Genomic DNA, 19,887 nt, shown 5'->3' with positions numbered 1-19,887 from the left:
GAACGCCAAGGACAATCCCTTTCCATGGGTACACGAGTTGTGAGAGCAGCAGAGTTGCACAAAACAAACGCACGTACTCCAGCTGTTAAAACACCTGCAAAAAAAAAAAAAAAAAAAAAGTGAGAATATAGAACAAAATGTAAAGTTATTCCTACAAACCCTAGAGAATAACATACAGTAGACATGGTGTACACTTTTCTCCTCAACTGTATCCATTTGAATGTGTTGTATTCAGGGAACACCTACAACTGGTATCAACTCATTCAGCAATATGCATTTTTTTCTGTTTAACCCCTTAACGAACAGTGCCGTACAGGCCCAGTAGTTTATTAGCCCTAAAGGATGCTGCTGTCCTGGGCTCTTTTTGCGGCAATCTAGCTGACAGTGGCGAGATTGCTCTATTCTGCATGTCCCACTAGAGAAAAGAGCGCCGTGTGTGAATCCTACACTGCACAAAAAAAAAAAAAAAAAAAAAAAAAAAACACCCCCCCCACTACAGCCACACTTAAAGGGCCATAATACCCAAATGTTGAAACACTTTAAAGTGATGCAGCATAGCTGTAAAAAGCAGACTAGAAAATATCACCTGAACATCTCTATGTAAAAAAGAAAGTTATTTTACCTCAAAAGTTCCTCAGTAGCCACCTCCCATTGTAAAGGATTCCTAAGCAGCATTTTAGTGTGTCTGTCCTGGGACAGCTGAAAGGATGACCCTCGTGCACTCATTATTTCACCAATCAGGTAAAGGAAGCTTACTATGAAATCTCATTAAGTCAAATCTCATGAGATCACAGTAAGAGTTCATGACCTCAGCACTGCTGATGCCGATTGGCTGCTGTTCATTTCTTCATATTTTTAATTTTTTTATTTTTATATTTTCCTGTCAGCTTTTTACAGTTATACTGCATCAGTTTTAAGTGATTTAGCATATGAGTATTATGTCCCTTTAATCTTACAAGCTACATGATTAACCCCTACACTGTCAGGAATTTCATAAGTCTGTGCCAAGTTCATACTTTATCTTGTGGGATTTAACAAAAAATTAATCGTAGTAAACTTTCTTTAGCAGAGAACGGAAATAAAGGGACATCTAAGGCGCATGATCCCGTGCTAGTCCTGGGACAAGCATACAGATGCTTACATTTGGTCTATAATGGGATGAGGCTACCAAAGACACAGAGGTAACATACGGTCATTTTTTACAGTGATACTAAGGTGATATTTTATCGTCAGCCTTTTACAGATTTGCTACATCACTTTTAAATGATTCAGCATATGGTTGTCTCTTTAAAAGTACAACTCAATCAGATCTGAAACCATTTGTCCTAAAACAGAATTAAAGGGACACTCAAGTCAAAATAAACTGAATGATTCAGAAATAACATGCAGTTTTAAGACATCAAAATTTTGAAGTCTTTTTATATTCACACTTTCTGGGGGAACAAGCCCCTACTGAGCAGGTGCACAAGCTCACAGGCTATATTTTTCTTTTAAGAGCATGTCCGTAGGCTCAAGAAGTACATGCCCATGTCTTAAGCACTGCATAGGCAAAAGGGTTTGCAACAATGCTCACGACATCCGCTCGAGCCTACCTCATTATGCTCTTATGAAAAGAAATTTAAGCAAAAAGGGGGGGGGGGGTGTGAGGTACATTATAAAGAAGTAAAATAAAGCGTGAGGCACATTATAAAGAGAAGTAAAATAAAGTTGTACACAAATATTCTGACAGACTGAAGCAAAGAGCAGTGATCATTACAGCATCCCAGAACCAGTTCTCACCTATAGAGGTGAATAGGAAATGAAGTAACTGAACAAGGTACAGTTTATATAGAGGGTGTGTGAGTTCTAGATGTGTTACAATAGTCACATTTTATCTATACTGATGAACCTATGAGATGGTGACAAAACAAGTTGAAATCCTTAAAAATGCCAAATGCTTGTTTTGTTGTGTGATTTAGAAATAAACAATTTTAAACAACTTTCCTTATTACTTCTATTATCAAATGGGCTTCATTCTCTTGTTATCCTTTGCGGAAACAACATTGCACTACTGGCAGCTAGCTGAACACATCTAGTTAGCCAATCACAAGAGACAAATGTCTGCAGGAACCAATAAGCAGCTAGCTCCCTTTACTGTAGGATATGTGCATATTCTTTTTTGACCAGAAATACCAAGAGAAAATTGAAGTGAATTTAGAAGTGAGGGAGACATAGATATTCCTTCCACCTGGGCCATGTGAATTTTTAAACCTGGAACCTTAGTGACTTAGCATCAAGTGCCATTGCTATGACAATGAGACTTATGCAATTTGAACAAACAAAAAAAAAAAAAAACCCACACACAAAACACCCCCCCCCCCCCCCCGTAAGCAGAACATAAAAGGGATATGAAACCCAAACGTTCTGGGTAGCGCTTGCCGATTGGTGGCTAAATGTAGCCAATAAATCAGCAAGCGCTACCCAGGGTTCTGAACCAAAAATGGGAGGCCTAAGCTTAAATTCCTGCTTTTTCAAATAAAGATTATGAGAACAACAAAAATTTGATAATGAGTAAATTGGAAAGTTGCATGCTCTGAATCATGAAATAAAACATGTGGGTTTCATGTGCCTTTAAGATGCAGGGAAACAAAAATGCAAGCATTGAAAGTTGTAAATGTTACATCTTCACAACCACTCATGCTTACCTGGGCTGATGCAACGGAGAAATGTTTCAAGTAGACATTTTGTCCAGTGCTTGAAGATCTGAATATAAAACAAAATCTATATACAGAAAACAAAATTAGTGTAAGAAACTAGACAACCTGGTGCTCTAAATGCACCCAGTGTACAAAAAGTACAGAGTTAAAGTTGCCTTTCCCATATTTAAGCCAAACATATTATACATAACAATCATACATAATAAATATAAATAACAATAATAATAATAATATATACATATTATACAGAACAATCATACATAATAAATATAAATAACAATAACAATAATAATATATACATATTATACAGAACAATTATACATGATTATAAATATTATACATAATTATAAAAATATTGTACAAAATATTGTACAATAGATAACCAAACAAACTGAAATCTGATTAGCTTCCCATGATCACAGACAGTGAGAGCAGCCGCACTCTACACTCACTACCCGTGAACACTTCTGCAGACACAGAATTCAATGTGTTCAGTTACCATACTACAAATTATAACTTTATACATAATATATAGAAAATACATAATATATAGAACATACATATTGTACATATTATACATAATAATAATAAGAAAATACATATTATACATAATAAAAATATATAGAACATACATTTTATACATAATAAAAATATATAGAAAATACATATTATACATAATGATAAAATATATAGAATATACATAATATATATTATACATAAATTATAAAAATATTGTACAATAGATAACCAAACAGACTGAAATCTGATTAGCTTCCCATGATCACAGACAGTGAGAGCAGCCGCACTCTACTCTCACTATCCGTGAACACTTCTGCAGACACAGAACTCAATGTGTTCAGTTACCATACTACAAATTATAACTTTATACAGAATAATAATATATAGAACATACATATTATACATAATAATAATAATATTATACAGAACATCCATATACATATTATACATAATAATATATAGAAAATACATATACATTATATAGAAAATACATACATTATACATAATAATAATAATCTATACATAATATATATTATACAGAACAATTATACATGATTATAAATATACATAATTATAAAAATATTGTCCAAAATATTGTACAATAGATAACCAAACATAGACTGAAATCTGATTAGCTTCCCATGATCACAAACAGTGAGAGCAGCCGCACTCTACACTCACTACCCGTGAACACTTCTGCAGACACAGAACTCAATGTGTTCAGTTACCATACTACAAATTATAACTTTATACAGAATAATAATAATAATATTATATAGAACATACATATTATACATAATATATAGAACATACATATTATACATAATATATAGAAAATACATATACATAATAATCTATACATAATATATATTATACAGAACAATTATACATGATTATAAATATACATAATTATAAAAATATTGTCCAAAATATTGTACAATAGATAACCAAACATAGACTGAAATCTGATTAGCTTCCCATGATCACAGACAGTGAGAGCAGCCGCACTCTACACTCACTACCCGTGAACACTTCAGCAGACACAGAATTCAATGTGTTCAGTTACCATACTACAAATTATAACTTTATACAGAATAATAATCAAACATTATACATATATATATCAACGTAGCGTTCTGAACACGGATGAATCTGGTTGAATCCTCGTCATACTTGAATGGTGTCCCAGCGAAGTCTCATCTTGTGCAGCAGAATGACGTAGCAGATCTTGAGCAGCAGAGGTGTCCTTTTCATGCAGCAAACAGCAGCTTGGCATACTTGAATGGTGTCCCAGCGAAGTCTCATCTTGTGCAGCTTTATGACGTAGCAGATCTTGAGCAGCAGATGTGTCCTTTTCATGCAGCAAACAGCAGCTTGACCGGATAACCTTAAACAAATGTTAATGGGAGATGCACAGGAGACAGATATACATTCACAATAGACCAAGAAAAAAAAAATGCCATAAAGGCATTTAGAGGTACAGATTGGAATCTGCCTAGCTTTCCATGATCACGGGTGGTGAGAGCAGTCGGCCGCACTGTCCCCACCGCCTATAAACACAGTTGTCAAACACAGAATACAATGTATACCTCCTCCTGCCTTTGTTATGGCAAATGATCAAACATGAAATCATAAAACCTTAGCTTAACAGCAGCATTAAGGTTTCTGCTTTATAATTTATAAAGCAGTTTGTTACAAAATTGAATCTAATATATGGGAAAGGCAACAGTAGCCCCAGTCTCTGTCCTTACCAACTTGCAGCCTGGATGTCAGCAGACGCAGTTGAGGTGAAGACCTCTCTGTATATTATGGCCTCTCACTTCACATTGCTAGATCTGTTGAGAGGAAACAAAGTTTCAGTTCTTGCACAGCAATACATAAGTAGCTATACAAAGTCATTTTATTAGCTATCCCTAAAAGGCAAATACAGAGAAGGGGGGTGCAGTGAAGTGTGCTTCTCGCACTGCATGATAAACAACAAAAATATGATCATTCATGTACAGATTATAAGAGCAACACCCCCCCCCCCAATCTCTGTCTAAAAGGTCTTGAAAAGAAAGTATTTTCTATCTTTCCCATCTGTTTCCCAACGGTGTGTATATATGTTAACATAACAAAAGTGACATAGGGACACAGAAAAAAAATAAAATAAATTACAACACATAATACAGTAATATTTAAACTTAAACATGGTTTAAACTATAACTCTAGGATGCTTGACTTATAAATTAAACATTCACGATTCAGCTACAGTATAGAACAACTTTCCAATTTATTTCTATTACCAAATTTTCTTTATTTTTTTGGTATCCTTTGTTGAAGAATAAAGCCAAATCGTCTGAAAGGAGCCCAGAAGTATGCACGTAAAATACAAAGTCTGTCGAAAGAACTGAAATAAGGGGGCAGTCTGCAGAAGCTTAGATACAAGGTAATCAGAGGTAAAAAGTATATTTAACATTACAGCGTTGGTTATGCAAAACTGGGGAATGGTAAATAAAGAGATTATCTATCTTTTTAAACAACAATAATTCTGGTGTAGACTACCCCTTTAACAAAATGATACTAAGCAAAATTGGTAACAGAAATAAAATAGGAAACCTGTTTAAATGGATTAGATAACAGAAATAAAATAGGAAACCTGTTTAAATGGATTAGATAGAGTGATATTTCAAAAAAGGACAGTTCACCTAAAAATGTTCTCTAATTTAAATTGTTCTCAATGATCCCTTTTACCTGCTGGAGTGCATTTAATTGTTTCTAATTAACTAATTTTGGCATTTGAAATGGCTTATTTAGCTTGTGGTTTCCCAACCTATACTGAAAGTTTTGATACTGGAGTCTCAGCTATTGCATAGCCTAAGTAAACACAGCCAGCAGAAGAGATTACACTCACAGTGGGGTGCAGGATAGTAAAGTAATAAAATTATTATTTTCCATTGTTCTCTCTATGTATTGAGCTTTCCAGAGAAATATAAGATAAGGAAGCAAGTGTGTGTACACAACGTGATAACATAAATGAGATCTGATATTAACTGAAACTCAACCCATTGTAATAGGCTGTGGCTTAAAAGCACAAAACCAGCTACTTCATATACTCAAAAACCTGAAAATGCAATTTCTCACATTTTATCTACTGCAGCTGGTATAAACAAGTCATTGAAAATAAATTAATATAAAAACTATTTTACAGTGTACTGTCCCTTTAAGTTTAATTTTTTTTACCGCTGGCTGTTATGATGATCCCATGTGCAAGTACATTGAACATTTACATTAAAAAAGGACAGTCTAGTCAAAATTTAACTTTCATTATTCCGATAGGACTTGTAATTTTAAATCAACTTTCCAATTTACTTTTATTATCAAATTTGCTTTGTTTTCTTCTTATTCTTGGTTGAAACTAAACTAAAGACTCTTTTTACTAACAGGAGTCTGCTGTGTCCTTTCTTGGAGTGCTGGAGGAATATTGCTGATTGATTAGGCCACAAAAAGACACTGCAAAGACAAGTGGACAACATTATAGTGGTAAAATTACATTAGTTAGAATATGTAATTTTAAGACTAGTGATCCTGCACCACTGTGTGGATTAACACACACAGTAGAAATACTGCTTGGGACCCCCAGAGCAGTGCCGGTCCCAATCAGCAGCGCTTTCTGCTTGGGACTAGCAGTGCTCTGTGGGTCTTGAGCAGGACATTATTGTTGGTGTTAAAAATGACATGCTCTAATGCTATGTGTTTAGTCCCAAGCAGATACAATCAGTAACACAACTCAGATGTTTAACTAGCGCCACCAATTGGGATCAGCACTGCTTTGCTGGTCCAAAGAAGTACTTCTACTCTGTGTTTACCCCTTTGCGGGTTAAAACACAATAATGCAGGGTCACTAGTCTTAAAATTCCATTTGCTAATAACAAATTAGAGCATGTAATGGTTTGACTATTATCACCATTTAATTATACTATATGTCTGCAACAAAAATAATCTACTGTTATACAGGAAACAGCTGGAATACTATGAATTTAATGTATTTCACATCAATTTAACTCTTACCTGGTTTAACAAAGGAGGCACAGACATTTCTTTTGACAATAAGCTAGACACTAAGTGTTGGCTGTATGTCACCTGGTGCTGTAGATCTGAAAACTTTAGCATCACCTACAGATACAGGGAAAAAAATACATACTACTTAGCGTAAGAAACAGGACATTGTGGTAAATTTGCATTGCCTATAGTTAATACTCAAGTAGAAAATGCAGAGATTAAAACACTTATAAGAATGAACATAAAGTCTTAAGGTCTATATACTGGGCTGCACAGTATATCTATTTAGTGGGTTTAAGTGGTTAGCTATATGACCAAATGCTTCAAAACTACCGCCTAACAGTCACTCCATATCATCATTTCATAAATGCAACAATTATAAAATAAAGAGCATAAGAAGGGAAAGAGTAAGAAATCCACCAGGGGTCTGTGGAAAGGTATAAAAGGATCAGGAATTAGGTTAGTAAAGATTTGGTAATTATAGGCAGTGACAGAGCAATAATAAATGCAACAAGAGTGTACCATGAATGTTAGTTGTGCATTTTCTAGGTTGGGCTTGCATGGGACATATGATGGGGAGCATGACCTAAGGCTGAGAAGACAAACTTGTAATGTACCACAGTATATAACTAGCCTTGGGTAGCTTCAGCAGGGGCCCGCTGCTTCCACTTCCCAAAGACACAGCTGCTATGAAGACCGTTTACTGTACCTACCGCTAACAAACATATGGAAGAGAGAGAGATCTTTGCCAAAGAGGTTTTACTTGGATATAGCATGTGTGAAGCAGTCATGTAGGAAAACAAGACAAAGGTCCTTAGAGTACTTTGAAAAGGAGCGATATAGTGGTCATGTACTTTAATAGGAGAAAATGCATAAGGCTATTTTTAATTTAATAGACTATAAAGTCAGAAACTTTACTTTGAAAAATAGGGGAAAAAGGGAAAATTCAAAATGCTATATTAGAGGTAAATTATTTTATTTTAAAATATCATGCTCATAGGCGTCAAGAGACAATTTACAATCCACCATAGCTTTACAGCTGTATCCATGGGCACAGGGAGCAGGCGCGCACTGCTCCACATGTCCATAAAAACAGCTGCCACCATGTGCAGAGAGCTCACTGTAACATCTGCCAGTGATCATGTTGGGTCTAACAGGACAGAAGTAAATTATGCTGTTAAGCAGCCATTGAAAATAAGGGGGGGGGGGGGGGGGAGAGGGTGCCATGCTAGAGGCAGTAATTTATTTTAGACTATACATGCCCAAAGGTTTCAGAAACAGTTTACACCCCACCATAGCCTTACAGCTGTAGTCACGGGCACCAGGAGCAGGTGCGGACTGCTCTTAGTGTCTGTAACTACAGCTGCCACCATGTGCAGAGAGCTCACTGTAACGTCTGCCATTGACCATGTTGGGACTATCAGGAGGGAAGAAAGTAAAATTATGCTGTTAAGCAGCCATTGAAAATAAGGGGGGGGGGGGGATGCCATGCTAGAGGCAGTAATTTATTTTAGACTATACATGCCCAAAGGCTTCAGAAACAGTTTACACCCCACCATAGCCTTACAGCTGTAGCCACGGGCACCAGGAGCAGGTGCGGACTGCTCTCAGTGTCCGTAACTACAGCTGCCACCATGTGCAGAGAGCTCACTGTAACGTCTACCAGTGACCATGTTGGGTTTTATGGGAGAGAAGTAAATTATGCTGTTAAGCAGTCTTTGAAAATGGGGGGGGGGGGGGGAATGCCATGCTAGAGGCAGTAATTTATTTTAGACTATACATGCCCAAAGGCTTCAGAAACAGTTTACACCCCACCATAGCCTTACAGCTGTAGCCACGGGCACCAGGAGCAGGTGCGGACTGCTCTTAGTGTCCGTAACTACAGCTGCCACCATGTGCAGAGAGCTCACTGTAACGTCTGCCAGTGACCATGTTGGGTTTTATGGGGGAGAAGTAAATTATGCTGTTAAGCAGTCTTTGAAAATAGGGGGAAATAAAATATAATCCTAGGGGCAGAAATTAATTATTTTAGACTAGTCACATGTCCAGAGGCTTCAGAAATAGTTTACACCCCACCATAGCTTTACAGCTGTAGTCACGGGCACCAGGAGCAGCCGCGGACTGCTCTTAGTGTCCGTAACTACAGCTGCCACCATGTGCAGAGAGCTCACTATAACATCTGCCAGTGACCATGTGACACCTACATATTAATAACCTGTACTTACCTGCAAACTGGTCTCACAGCCTTGTGGAAGAAAATTAAGCTGTCATATGCTTGAAGTTTCCATAAAGCCATTCTGCCATGCCATCGCCTGTTTCTAACCGCTGGAGCCATTTTTGAGCTGGACAGATATTCAAAACAAGCCAGCTAAAAGAGACAAAATAGACTTAATGCAATTACATTATAGATTCCAAATTAGAGAAGTAACCTTGCAGAGGTAGTCAGGCTACATACATACATATTAAAAACAAAAAACAAACACACACCATGCAACCACACTCAAAATACTTAAAGGGACAGTTTACTCAAAAAAGTTCTCTTTAATTTGTTAGAAATTATCTATTTTACCTGCTGGAGTGCATTGCATGGTTTACAAGTAGCTAGTTTACCCTTATTTTGGCATTTGAAATAGCCGATTTAGCCTGTGGTATCCCAACCTATACTGAAAGTTTTTGGACTTAAAAAGAACAGTCATTTTGGGAACAAAAACCATTTAAAAAAAAAAAATTACTTGACATTTACATTTTTATAATTAAAATCCATTAATATTGTTTTTGCATTTTTAAGTTATGTACCTTTTAAATTTATAAGCTTCCCAGTGCCCTCTGAAATCAACTTTCAAAGGCCAATAAGCAGGGCAGTCATACGACCTCTGTGTACACCTGCTCATGCACAGACTGCCTGGCTTATTCATCCGCGCTCAGAAACTGAGCAGTGTTTGAGAATGCTGGTGCACCGGCAACCAATCAGCCTTCTCTGCAAGCGGACATCTCCAAGGCAACCACAAAGCGTCCTCCGTGTCTGCAGCTCAATTTGAGCAGATCTGCATGCAGTGGGTGTTCATTTTCTATTATGAGACCAGCAGAACTATAACAGCTATGTTTAAAATGAAGAAAAGTGTCTGCTTTGTTTATCAAGCCCCTTACAGCGAGTGCCCCAGACTACCTCATCAACAGTGCTAAACTGGGAGCTCCCAAGTACGTTTGTAAAAGGTTTTATACTGGATTTTTAGATCAGTATCTGTATCTTATTCTTTATGGTATTGTCTATTACATGCCGTTAAATGAAAATTGGTGTATACTGTCCCTTTAATGATTTCATATACTTGTAGTTGCTTAATCAAAATAAAAGCAATTAACTTGTAATGTGTTAGTAAAATATATTTTACATCATAATCCCTTTATTATCTATTCCCTAGTTTTGCATAACCAACGCTGTTATAGAAATATTCTTTTTACCTCTGGTTAAATTTTATCAATGCTTCTGAAGATTGCCTCCTTATCTCAGACCTTTTGACAGACTTGCATGTCAGGCAATAATGTGCTTACTCTAAAATAACTCCACGGCCACAATGTTATTCAATATGAAACATGAACTAAAACCCTCTAGCAGTAAAAACTGTCAAATACATTCAGATAAGAGGCGGCCTCCAATGGCTTATGAGCCTACCTAGGTTAGTTTTCAACTAATACAAAAAGAACAAAGCAAATAGGAAAGTTTTTAAAAATTGCATGCACTATCTGAATCATGAAAGTTTAAGTCTGACTAGACTGTCCCTTTAAGTCCAAGTAATTGACAAACTATGTAAACACAGCCAGCAGAAGAAATGACACTCCTGGTGGGTAGAAGAGATAACTAAATAAAATACTTTTCCATTGTAAGTATTGGGGTTTGGTTTACAAACAGACACAAGATAAGGAAGCAAATGTGTGTACACAAACTGGTTACATAATGAGATAAATTGTACCTGCAAGGTCAACCAACTTTAAAACCAGAAATATAATATCTTATAAATAAACCTGAAAAAGCAATTCCCCATAAACTTTATATACTCTGCAGCTGGTATAACAAGTCATTGGAAATACATTAAGCAAAAAACAATTTTACTGTATACTGTCCCTTTAAATAGAAAGGTAAAAACAGAAATGTGCATAAATGCATTTAAATAGAAGCATTTACACAATACTGTATACAAAACATGCTCAAACAACACAAAGCACACTGAATGAATTTAAAAAGCAATACTAGCAGGCAAGGTTTTTCCTTTAAAAAAAAAAAATGTAAAAAACCTTCCTTGTGCAAGTGAGTAATACACCCATTTATTTAAAATGTTGGCTATTTCTATTGGATACTTCTAGAGACATTTACAGACTGATCTCTTTTGCACTAAAAAAATAATCTGCCATTGCAAGTTTCAGTTCCTTCCTAGCCTAATTATGTGCTTACCCACAAACAAGCTACACATTCAGTCAGTACAAAGCAGTTTTTTTTTTTTTTTTTTTTTTTATCCACTGAAATCAAGAGCACTGTCTCTTATTTGTAATCAGAGCTATAGATCAAATCAATGCTACACAACTAAACGTTTATAACATCAAGAAATCTTTTGTAAAAGTTTAACAGCAAAATGCTTACAGTATTAATGGAGAAAGCACACGTAATGAAGATAGTGCATTTATAGGTTTCTGCATTGCAGCTAAACTGTTTACTAGGTCACACTGAAAGCATAATAAGCAAACAATTTAAGCACTTCATATAAACACTCATCTGCAGGCAAACACATGATATAAATATCACTGCTGAATATAAGATACAAATCACATATTTAGCATAAAGTAATGCAACTCTCACCTGCTAAATATAAACAGCACAAACATCTCAAAAAAATTTTGGCGCAATTTCAGTCTTCCAGAAGCAACCTCATGGCTTTATGATCATGTGGCATACAGCAACCAATCAGAATAAAGGTTTTTTTTTTTTTGGTTTTTTTTTAAACATGCTTTATTTGTATGTAACACTACATGATGAAAAGTGAATTTCTGACGAAACAGTTCATTTTTATTATGTTTTTTTTTTCTAGCAGATTTAACAACATTTAATGAAATGTAAGTTATTTTCTTGGATATATAGCAATATTAACTTTAAAAATTGGTATGGGGTGACCAACAATAATGCTGGACTGGTTATATCTCCAAAAGCAAAAGGGAACAGTCTTAAAGGGACATGCACACACTGCCTTTAAATAGACAACTCATGTCACACACAGTCTTAAAGGGACAGATCACAGTATGTGAACCTTGCACATTCTAAGTCTTAAAGGGGCAGGCACACACAATGCACACAGACTTAAAGGGACATGAAACATTTTTTTCTAACATGTTTCAGATAGAGAATACAATTTTAAACAACATTCCAATTTATTTCTATTATTTAATTTGCTTCATTCTTCAGATATCCTTTGTTGAATAAATATCGATGCACATGGGTGAGCAAATCAGCAGCTACTGAGCATATTTAGATATGCTTTTGAACAAAGGATATCAAAAAGAATGAAGAAAATAAGATAATGGAAGTAAATTGGAAAATTGTTTAAAATTGCATGCTCTTTCTTAATCATGAAAGAAAAATTGAGTTTCATGTACCTTTAAGGGGACAGCACATCACATGCATGCAATTATGGTACAGGCACACAAGAAACACTTAGTCTTAAAGGGATAGGCGCACACACATTTTGCACACAGCCTTTAAAGGGACAGGCACACACACACACACACAACACATACAGACTTAAAGGGGCAACACACCACACACATGCAATCTTAATGGCACAGGCAAACAACCAAGCAAGGAACACTCCGACTTAAAGGGACACTCAGGTTAAATTAAATTTTCATGACTCAGATACAGTATGTAATTTTAAACAACTTTCCAATTTACTTCCATTAAAAAAAATGTGCAGTCTTTTATATTTACATTTTTTGAGTCACCAGATCCTTCTGAGCATGTGCAAGAATTCACATACTATACGTATATGCATTTGTGATTGGCTGATTGCTATCACATGGTACAAGGGGAGTGGAAATATACATAACTGAAATTTATTATAAAAAAATCTACTACTCATTTGAAGTTCAGACAAAGTGCTATTGCATTGTCTTGTTATCTTGTATTTGTTGATTGTGCAAATCTAATGTGTTGACTGGTCCTTTAAAAGGATTGATGCAACACAATGCACACAGCTTTTAAAGGGACAGGCACTCACACAATGCACACAGACTTAAAGGGGTAACACACCACACATGCAATCTTAATGGCACAGGTGCACAAGCACCCAAGGAACAATAAGTCTTAAAGGGATAGGCGCAGACACACATAATGCACACATGCTTTAAAAGGAACATGCACACACACACACACACACAACGTACACATACTTAAAGGGGCAACACACCACACGCATGCAATCTTAATGGTACAGGTGTACAAGCACCCACGGAACACTTAGTCTTAAAGGGATAGGCACAGACACACAATGCACACAGCTTTTAAAGGGACAAGCCCACACACAATGCACACAGACTTAAAGGGACAGCACACCACAAAAATGCAATCTTAATAGTACAGGCACATAACCACCCAAGAAACACTCGGTCTTAAAGGGGTATGCATACACACAGCTTTTAAAGGGAAAGGCAGACATAACGCACACAGACTTAAAGGGACAACAAACCACACGCATGCAATCTTAATGGTACAGACGCACAAGCACCCAAGGAACACTCAGTCTTAAAGGGAAAGGCACACACACAATGCGCACAGCCTTTAAAGGGACAGACACACATACACAGCACACACTTAAAGGGGCAACACACCACACGCATGCAAACTTAATGGTATAGGCGCACAACCACCCGAAGAACACTCAGTCTTAAAGGGGTAGGCATACACAAATAATGCATACAGCCTTTAAAGGGACAGACACAACACACACAGACTTATAGGGATAACAAACCACATGCATGCAATCTTAATGGTAAAGGCGCACAAGCACCCAAGCAACACTCAGTCTTAAAGGGATAGGTGCAGACACACAACACACACAGCCTTTAAAGGAACTGGCAGACACAACACGGACTTAAAGGGGCCACACACATGCAATCTTAATAGTACAGGCGCACAACCACCAAAGGAACACTCAGTCTTAAAGGGGTAGGCATACACACAATGCACACAACCTTTAAAAAGGGACAGATCACCGTATGTGCACACGCATAACCTTGCACTGTCTCAAAGCAATGCACTTAACCTTAAGGGGTCAGACATGTACACTGATGCACACAACTCATTCAGCCTTTAAATGGCTTTAAACACTTGTCCTTAGGATTTTGTGTTTTTTTTATTCATAAAGTTTTTTTAGTTTTTAAAATGCAAATCCCTTTTTTTTTTTTATTATAGGTGTTCCAATTTGTGGGGGGTTTTTATATTTACTTGCGCTTTCTGAGCGCTCCATGCCGAATCCGTGCAGACATGGCTGTGAGTGGACAAAACCGGATGTCTGTGCTTATTGCTGTGAGCGCACAGGAATGTAGACATCGCGCTCACATCTTAACTAAAAAACTACTGCTGCTATAAAGTTTGCAGCTATTATCTTTATTTTTTTTTTCTCAAGAATATCTTTTAAACCGGCATCAGCTAGTGTTTGCTATATAGCTATAGCTAATACGCTTGAAAGCTAATCATTCTTTTTTACTCTGTTCATAATGTAAAATTCAGTCTTGTGGTGTGAGAGAAAGAGGGATGGGTAGGGATCACCCAACACACTGTTCCATCGGCGAGGCGGCTGCTGTCTCAAATTTATTCTGGTATCTTCAACACTAAGCTGTGTCACCCTTCTACCCCTCTCCTTTCTCTCCAAGCTCCCGCTCAAGCCATACATTTTTTTTCTTTCCTATACCTTTTAGAGTTTGTTTAGATCGGACCCTTTGCAAATCTTCTCCTTAGTTTTTGATTTGTGGCTTTGACCAGCAGCTCACGCTCTTTGTGCTCCTCATGTTATAGCATCAGTGGCTTGTCTAATTAGCAGGTATTAGGAAAATCATAAAAGATACTGTAGGGCAGTGATTTGCAACCTTTTTTTTGCCGTGGCACACTTTTTTACATTAAAAAATCCTGTGGCACACCACTATCCCAAAATTTTACAAAATCACACATTGTAGCCTAATATAGCATATATATATATATATATATATATATATATATATATATATATATATATATATATATATATATATATATATATATATATACACACATACAGGTGGTCCTCGTTTTACAACGGTTCAATTTACACCGTTTCAGAATAACAACCTTTTTTTTCCAGTCATGTGATGCATTGAAAAGCATTGAGAAGCAGTGCATTTATTAAAATAGCCAGTAGGTGGAGCTGTCCGCTTGTGTTGCAGCAAAACCAAGCAAGCTGAAATTAATCAGTTTAACCAGACCTGAGCTATCGAGCAGATTTCAAAGGAACAAGATCTTCCTGTCTATAAATCAGTCCAGATTGGAATGCATAGAAAGAACGGTTTGCAGAAAAATGCAAGTAAAGTCTGTGTTGTGTGATTATTTTATTAGGTTTATAATGCTGTTTAGCAAATGTTTTTGTTCATTTAACTTAGTTTAATTATATATTCTGTGTTGTGTGATTATTTTATTAGATTTATAATGCTGTTTAGCATTTAAAGTCTTCATTTCAAAGCTTTAAAAATAATGTATTAGGTGTTACTTATGACAATTTTGAGAGGGGCCTGGAACCTAACTCCCTCACTTCCCATTGACATACATTATAAACTGGGTTTCAATTTACAACGGTTTCGATTTACAACCATTCCTTCTGGAACCTAACCCCGGCGTAAACTGAGGGCTACCTTTATATATATATATATATATATATATATATATATATATATATATATACATATACACACACTGTACTGTGCTGTCATGCCTCCTACAAACTATACATGACATATTGACATTCATTCACAAACAATCATAATGATTGTGAATGAATGTCAATGTCATGGTTGTAAATGATGCCTGATGAGCCTGTCAGATACCTCCCAATATTTAAAAATTTGAAAGAGGGACAACCCCGCACTGTTGTCAGTCTGCCGCGGGACACCTGAGGATCTCTCACGGCACACTGGTTGAAAAACACTGCTGTAGGGAATGCTTCATTTGTCTTGTTTAGGAGTAGGGAGAGGTCAGCTATAGTGAAGTGTTCTGTTCTGTGCACACCATGGATAATAATGATCAGGCAGCCATATGATCATTATTATCCATGGTTTGCACAGAACAGAACACTACACTATAGCTGACCTCTCCCTACTCCTAAACAAGACAAATGAAGCATTCCCTACAGTATCTTTTATTAAAACTTAAAAATAAATGGTAAAAATAAATGATAATTACATGGAAACAGAAGGTTTTTAGGGTCCCTTTAAAAAGACAATTTACACCACACGCACACAATCTTATTGGTAAAGGATCACAAATACCCAAAGCACACAGTCAGGACCGTCTTTAACACAGGGCAAAAGGGGCAGTTGCCCTGGGCCCAGTCTTTGTTGAGGGGCCCAAGAATCTTAAGAATCTTTTTAGTTCATGCTAGACTGCTGATGTCATGTGACATGGGACACACACACACACACAGTCAGTCCTAATATTGTCACAGTCAAAAGTTCTCTGCTTATATTTATTTGTGAGAAACTGTGCCAGACCGTGCCAATGTCATGTGACATTCCAAGCTAGTGCCATGTGCTGTTTTAGATGTGCACTGTGCAGCACTGGATGCTAAGCCCTAACTAGGCATCCAGTCAATCCAACTGCATCAGAAAAGGTTCTGCTGGGGTTACCACTGTTACCAGGTAACTGCTCTGGTGGTGGGGATTGTTTCTGGGTAGCGCTCACTATAGGCACATGCATCAGAAAGCTTGAGTGGCAGGCACGTGAGGATTTGAGCATTTGTGCAGCTGCACACACCGCTCTCTTCAGTCTTGAGGCTGTGTGACTCATCTCACACTGTATCCATGCAGCCTTGGGCAGACAGCATCCAGTCTGCTGGTCCCCTTAGCCCTGCTCTTTCTGCTGTGGCTCTAAGATCAACTAACTGAAGTTTGTTAGGAAAACAGTGCTTTGTAGAAAGGTGTCAGTGGGAAGAATACGTGTGTACACATGCCCCTCCCCCATGCAGCATTGTCTAGTGCAGGATGAGAGGGAACTTGTTCCTAGCAAAGTAGTGACATGTGCTGCTGTGGCTGATGTATAGTGTCATGCTGATACTTCACACATTAAGGTAAGGTTTATTTTTATAGTTTTTATTTCTCTCTGTTTAAGATTTTACAGCTTCCCATAGTTGTTCTACTGTTCCAGTCAATAAACTTATATCTGTCTGCACCTCTATGTTTCCGCCTCAGTCTTTACCTTGCTTTGCTCCTGTTGGCTGCCCTAAATCTCTTTAACCAGCTAACCTCACACCAGAATCACATTCAAAAGCATATTAACCCTTTAAGGACACAGCTTTCAGTTTGCTCAATTGTTTTATGACGGAAAAATTCCGTCATATGTCCTTAAGAGGTTAAATTAATCCAGAGTGGAGGAATTTATATATTTATTTACTTATTAGTACTGCTTAGGTCCAGTTTCACATATTGCAATTTTTTTAATGATTAGCCCAGCAGTGGATGATCCACTGCTGGGCTTATAATTTAAAAAAATATATAAAATAAATTGATTTAGCTGTTTTTTGGGATGGTGGGGTAGAGAGCGAAATTGCATGGGGGGGGGGCCTAGAAAATGTTTGCCCAGGGTCCAGTCAGTATTAAAGACGGCCCTGCACACAGTCTTAAAAGAACAGCTGATACCATACACAGTCTGAGAGGCAAACACAAGTCTGTGTATCCTTCAGACTAGTACCAGGCTCCTCTCCCCTGGACTCCTCCTCAGGCATTAAAGGGACATAAAACTCAAACATTTTCTTTCATTATTCAGATAGAGCATGCAATTTGAAACTTTCTAATTTACTTCTATTATCTAAACTGTTTTGTTCTCTTGAATTCTTTTATTGACAGGGATACCTAGGTAGACTCAGGAGATGCTGATTGTTGGCTGCACATATATGTCTCATGTTATTGGCTTTCCAATGCTCCTAGTAATGTATTGCTGCTGCTTCAACAAAGGATACCAAGAGAATGAAGCAAATTAAATAATAAAGTAAACTGGACAGTTGTCTAAAATTGAATCATGAAAGAAAGATTTCAATATCCATGTCCCTTTAAGACCTAATTGATCTTTTATGCCTCCTTAAAAGGTACAGGACACCTTACTGCACATGAACAAAAATCACTCTCTTTGACAAAAGCCTTTATGATACTACCCCTGTCACATAAATTACACATTTGGGGCTGTTAGCTACTGGGACCCATGAAGCACCTAAGCGAACAGAGCTTTAAAAGGACACCGTCTTAAAGAAATAGGCACACAGCCTTTAAAGTGACAACTGCACACAATTTAAATGGTACACGCCTTAAAGGAATAGATTACACCACACACAGATAACAAACAGTCTTAAAGGGAAAGATGCACTCACACAATACATACAGCCTTAAAGCACTCTAAATACAGTATTAAAGGAACAGATCACAGCATGCACAAAGACAGGTGGTGCATGCAGTCTTAAAGGGAGCGCTCACACCATATGCACAGTGTCTTCAGGGTACTATCGCACGCAGAGTCACACAACCTTAAAGGAACAGCTCACACCATGCGGACACAGTCTTAAATGGGCTTGCGCGCACACACACAATACACGCAGGCTTACAGGACAAACAAACAGCAGGCACAAAAACACACAGCCTTAAAGGGACAGCTCACAGTTTTCATGCACAGATTCAAATGGTTTAAAAATGTTATTGTTTAAAAAGATAGATAATCCCTTTATTTACCATTCCCCAGTTTTGCATAACCAACACTTAAAGAAATATACTTTTTACCTCTGTAATTACCTTGTATCTAAGCTTCTGCACAATGCCTCCGAGTCCTCATCTCAGATCTCAGCATACAATTTTAGACAATTTTCCAATTTACTTCTATTATCAAATTTGATTAATTCTCTTGGTATAATTTGTTGAAGGAGCAGCAAAGCACTATTGGGAGCTAGCTGGACATATTGCATCAGTCAATAACAAGATGCATATAAGCGCAGCCACCAATTAGCAGCAAGCTCCCAGTAGTGCATTACTGCTCTTGAGCCTACCTAGTTATGCTTTTAAAATAAGGATTCAAAGATAACAAATTAGATAATAGAAGTACAATGTAAAGCAGTTTAAAATGGCAGGTTCTATCTGAATCACGAAAGTTTAATTTTGACTTTACAGTCCCTTTAATTCCATAGTTCCCCTGCAATTCTATGTAAATAGGAATCAACCCCTTACTAAATTTCAAGAAGCACAATGAATAGAATTTTGTTTGGATTGGGACAGATCTGCACAAGGACCTAAGTGTGAGGAGGGAGGGGCAAGCAGTAAAAATAAAAATGAAACATAATTATTTTAAACTTTATTATTATATTTATTT

The 19,887-nt window shown here is 37.0% G+C and overlaps 1 long non-coding RNA gene across 1 annotated transcript in view; it reads right to left on the bottom strand.

The window, feature by feature from the left end:
• Window positions 1-12,174, bottom strand: part of LOC128655568 (uncharacterized) — a 12,263-nt gene extending 89 nt beyond the window's left edge. Inside the window, exons 1-6 of the long non-coding RNA XR_008401851.1 lie at window positions 12,106-12,174; window positions 9,482-9,624; window positions 7,266-7,370; window positions 4,967-5,050; window positions 2,685-2,760; window positions 1-94 (exon numbers count right to left, since the gene is read on the bottom strand). The exon at window positions 1-94 is cut by the window's left edge and continues 89 nt beyond it. This is a non-coding gene — a long non-coding RNA (uncharacterized LOC128655568). The remainder of the gene's footprint in view (window positions 95-2,684; window positions 2,761-4,966; window positions 5,051-7,265; window positions 7,371-9,481; window positions 9,625-12,105) is intronic.
• Between the last annotated feature and the right edge of the window lie 7,713 nt (window positions 12,175-19,887).

This window comes from Bombina bombina, chromosome 4, assembly GCF_027579735.1.
Source record: "Bombina bombina isolate aBomBom1 chromosome 4, aBomBom1.pri, whole genome shotgun sequence".
NCBI classification, from domain to species: domain Eukaryota; kingdom Metazoa; phylum Chordata; class Amphibia; order Anura; family Bombinatoridae; genus Bombina; species Bombina bombina.
This window is presented reverse-complemented; position numbering and strand designations above follow the sequence as displayed.